Genomic DNA, 5,075 nt, shown 5'->3' with positions numbered 1-5,075 from the left:
TTATAGTTCTCTGTGTTATACAGAAGAAATTTGTTCTTTTATCTATTTTTATATGTAATAGTTAACATTTGCAAATATCAAACCCCCAAATTTATCCCTTCCCACTCCCTTTCCCCTGGTAACCATAGATTGTTTACTATGTCTGTGAGTCTGTTTCTATTTTGTAGCTAAGTTCATTAGTGTCCTCTTTTTTCTTTTCTTTTCTTTTCTTTTCTTTTTAGATTCCACATATGAGTGATATCATATGGTGTTCTTCTTTCTTTTTCTGGTTTGCTTCACTTAGAATGATGATCTCCAGGTCCATCCATGTTGCTGCAAATGGCATCATTTTGTTATTTTTTATGGCCGAGTAGTATTCCATTGTATAAATATACCACAGCTTCTTTATCCAGTCATCTGTCAATGGACATTTAGGTTGCTTCCATGTCTTGGCTATTGTAAATAGTGCTGCTGTGAACAATGGTGTGCATGTATCTTTTCAAATTAGAGTTCCCTCCGAATATATGCCCAAGCATAAATCTCAAGTTCTTAACCTCTGTTCTATATAGCTTCTCAAAGAGAAGGTTGTCTGGTCACATTTTGGTTCCTTCATTTCTCTAGGATGAAATAATACTGCTGTGAGTTTTATGTTCCTGTGAAAGCAGGAAACTGATGACAATAGTGGTGGCATTTATGGGGTGGTGGTTTATTTGGGGCATTCTAGAATTGTTATCATTAAGTGCTGGGGTTACCTTGGGCACATCACCTCATCCTGTAGGATGAATCTTGGCTGGATCCCATCACTAGATGCAATTTGAGATGGAAACTGGATTAGAAGTGAGTTTTTGGGCATGTGTCATTGTGTGACCTGGTTTGAAGCAATGAGCTCACCTATTTTATTTTATTTTATTTCTTCTTCTTTTTTAAATGACGATACTGGAGAATGAACCCAGGACTTTGTGCATGCTAAGCATGCGCTCTGTCACTGAGCTATACCCACTCCCCTAGATTACCCATTTTAGGCATCCTTGGGAGCAACAGTTAAGAGGCACCTGTGAGGTTCTTACCTGACTGTGGGCTTCTCTCTGAGATTACTGGGAGCAGCTCTCAGACTATGGCCAGAATGATTTTTTTTGTTAATAGTATTTTTTTCTTTCAATTGTGGAAGCTACAACTTTTAAAAACTCTTCATATTCTTTGAGTTTTATTGAGTTGTAACTGACATCCAGCATTGTATAAGTTTACGATGTACAACATAATGATTTGATTTACATGCATCATGAAATGATTATCACAATGAGCTTAGCGAACATCCATCATCTTGTATAAATACAGAATTAAAGAAATAGAAAAACATTTTTGTGATGAGAACTCAGAATTTCTTAACAACATTCATATATAACACACAGCAGAGTTAGTTATATTTACCATGTTGTGCATTGCATCCTTAGTACCTATTTATGTTATAACTGGAAGTTTGTCCCTTTTGACTGCCTTCATCCAAGTCCCCTCTTCAGCCCCCCTCCCCCTCTGATAATCAAAAATCTGATCTCTTTTTCCATGAGCTTGTTTTTGAAGTATAACTGACCTACAACATGATGCTAGTTCCTGTTACATAACACAGTGATTCTGTGCTTCTATACGTTTCAAAATGATCACCACAGTACATCTAGTTACGATATGTCACTACACAAAGGTAGCGCATGTTTACTGGCTGTGTTCCACGCACTGTACATTTCATACCCATGACTCTTTATTTTGCAACTGGAAGTTTGTACCTCTTCATCCCCTTCACCTGTTTCTTTCCTCCCCTCGCCCCAGTTCCTTCTTGCAACCATCTGTAAGCATAATTTTTGCAGTTACCTTTTCTGGCATCCCCTGCCTGACAGGAGGCTTGGTTTTAAGTCTTTGAGTTACCCTGGGAAAGGAGGAAGGGGACTGCTGGCCTCTAGGGGAGTCCAAGACTCCTCTCCACCCCTGTCCTCCAAGTGGAAAGCTTTTGCAGTTCGGACTTCGGCCAGATTATTTCGTTTTTTTTTCTCTTCATTCATAGCTTTGAATGATTCCTCCCTGTCTCCCTTGAGGCTGGTGTGGTAGAGAGATCTGGAGCTGCTTCCTGCTGTGTGTGTGTGTGTATGGATATGTGTGAGTGTGTGTACATATGTGTATGCATGCGTGTGTGTGTGTATGCATGTGTATATGTGTATAAGTGTATGTGTGTGTGTTTGTGTGTATGAGTGTGTATGTATGCATGGGTGTGTGTTGTATGTGTGTTTGTATAGTGTGTGTATATGTGTATGTGTGTGAGTGTGTATATGTGTGTGCATATGAATGTGTGTAAGTGTGTATGCATATGTGTGTGTGTATATTTATGTGTATGTAAGCATGGGTGCATGTTGTATGTTTGTATAGTGTGTGTATGTATGTATTGTGTGAGTGTGTATATGTGTGAGTGTGCATGTATGTATATATGTATGCATGGTATACGTGTGTATGTGTGCATGCATCTGTATATGTGTATGCATGTGTGTGTGTGTTTGGTTTAGAAGAGATTTGTTCGAAGAAATAGACCCACGGACATAGAAAATAAACTGTGGTTGCCGAAGGGAAGTTGGGGGGAGGAATAGATTGGGAGTTTGGGACTGACAGACACACGTTACTATATGTGAAGTGGATAAGCAGCAAGGACCTACTGTACAGCACAGGGAAGTATAGTCAATTCCATTAATGGAAAAGAAATGGAAAAAAAAAGTATGTATGTATGTATGTGCACATATAACTGAATCGCTTTGCTGTACACCTGAAACGAACATTGTAAATCTACTGCACTTCAATAAAAAATAAGAATAATTTTCAAAAGGTGAAAAAGAGAAGAGTTTGGTTCTAGGTAGATCTTTGATAAACATCCTTTGCCCCTGGATTTGTCTTTCCTCGTCATTAGAGCGGTGAGAGCTGGTCTAGAGGTTAAGGGTGGCTACGAAACCTACGTACAGCAGGGGGCAGTAGAGTGTAGCGGTTACAAGTGTGGGCTTTGCAGTTGTGATTGGGTTTGACCCTGGCTTCAACCCGTGGTTCCCATGCGTTTGTGATCATACACCTCTCGCAATGAGAAAGTTTTCGAATACGCACCCTCAAACATATGTAGCATAACTGCTAAATTATATACACAATTCCTGTCCTAATATTACAGATGAATATACTATAAAACATAACAAAAGTGAAATTAAATATAGAGAAAATGGTGAGAATAACTTCTTTGGGGAGAGGTAGTTAGGTTTATTTATTTATTACAAGAGGTACGGGGGGTTGAAGTCTGGACATCGTGCATGTTAATTTAAGCAAGCACTCTACCACTGAGCTATACCCTCCACCCGAGAATACCTTTTAAGAATGGTTTTTTGAGATGTAGTTGACCATCAACTGCCCATATTAGAAAGTGCACAACTCTAAGTCTGGCCATATGTATACAGCCAAGAAACCATTGCACAATCAAGATAATGACAATCAAGATAATGACTAGAACCATGACACCCCAAAGTTTCCTAGGGTCCCTTAGTTTTTTTTTTTTTTAATTTAATTTAATTTGGAGGGGGGGTAGGTAATTCTGTTTATCTACTTATTTTTGGTGGAGGTACCGGGGATTGAACCCAGGACCTTATGCGTGCGAGGCGTGCGAGGCGTGCGAGGCGTGCGCTCTACCACTGAGCTATACCCTCCCCCACCAGTGTCTCTTTGTAATGCTCCTTCCCACCCTTCCTGCTCCCCTATCCCTCCAGTCTGCTTTCTGTCCCTATACATTAGTTCGCAGTTTGTGGAGTTTAACATAAATGACATTATACATCTTTTGGAGGGAATCTGACTTCTTTCACTCAGTATAATTATGCTGAGTTTCAAGAGAATTACGGATGAAAGCATTAAGGATGAAATACACTTTTAAAATAAAATTTTGTTTGTTTCATGGTACAAAATATTTTGCCCTCAGGTTGTTTTCATGTTCTGGTTGCTAGATTTTTTTTCCCTTTTACAGTTGAATTTAAATTTTTTTCTCTTTTTTCAGTTTTATTAGGCAAAATTGATACCATTTGACTGCACATATATAATATATTGCATGTAAATACATATATACAGCATAATGCACTTATTTTTTTAAAATTTACATGTATGTACTGTTCATTGTTTCTAAGAACTGTTTAGAGCTTTAGCTTTTTTAATTTATTTATTTTACAATATCATATTTTTTTAACTGAAATATAGTTGATGTACAATGTTATATGTTACATGTATACAATATAATGATTCACAATTTTTAAAGGTTATTCTCCAGTTATAGTTACTATAAAATATTGGCTATATTCCTCATGTTGTCCAATACATCCTTGTAGCTTATTTTATACCCGAGAGTTTGTACCTCTTAACCCTCCACCTCCATCGTGCCCCTCCCCCTTCCCTCTCCCCACTGGTCACCACTAGTTCCTTCTCTACATCTGTGAGTCTGTTTCTTTTCTGTTATATTCACTAGTCTGCTGTATTTTTTTAGATTCCACATGTAAGTGGTATCTTACAGTATTTGTCTTTCTCTGTCTGACTTATTTCTCGTAGCATAATGCCCTCCAAGTCCATCCATGCTGTGCACTGGAAACTAATACAACATTTTAAATCAACTCTACTTCAATTAAAAAGCAAACAAACAATCAATTTAAAATATGGGCAGAAGAACTGAACAGACATTTTTCCAAAAGAGGAAATGCAGATGGCCAACAGGAACATGAAAAGTTGCTCAACATCACTAATATCAGGGAAATGCAAATCAAAATTACAACATCATCTCACAGAAATTTTTTTTCTAATTTTAATTTTTGAATAGGGAATACGGTCTAACCAGATGAAAAGGTATAAAATGAAAAGTCCCCTTCAACTGCTAGCGCCCATCCACCTAAGCTGCACCGTGTCTTCTCACCTTCCAGGTCACCACTTTTATTAGTTTCTTAAGTATCTTCAAGATTTTCTTAAGCAAAGATAAGGGGGAGGGTAAATAAAGCTCAGCGGTAGTGTGTGGTTAGCACGCAGGAGGTCCTGGTTTCAATCCCCAGTACCTC

General features: G+C 38.1%; 1 non-coding gene across 1 annotated transcript; it reads right to left on the bottom strand.

Moving 5' to 3' along the window:
* Nucleotides 1–3,605: 3,605 nt before the first annotated feature.
* Nucleotides 3,606–3,696, bottom strand: TRNAA-CGC (transfer RNA alanine (anticodon CGC)). The gene is given in 2 exon segments: nt 3,606–3,641; nt 3,660–3,696. It is a non-coding gene; the product is annotated as a tRNA-Ala (tRNA).
* Nucleotides 3,697–5,075: the final 1,379 nt, after the last annotated feature.

Source organism: Camelus bactrianus, chromosome 18, assembly GCF_048773025.1.
Source record: "Camelus bactrianus isolate YW-2024 breed Bactrian camel chromosome 18, ASM4877302v1, whole genome shotgun sequence".
Lineage (NCBI taxonomy): Eukaryota > Metazoa > Chordata > Mammalia > Artiodactyla > Camelidae > Camelus > Camelus bactrianus.
Note: the sequence above shows the minus strand (reverse complement) of the source record. Positions and strands in the feature narration are given on the sequence as shown.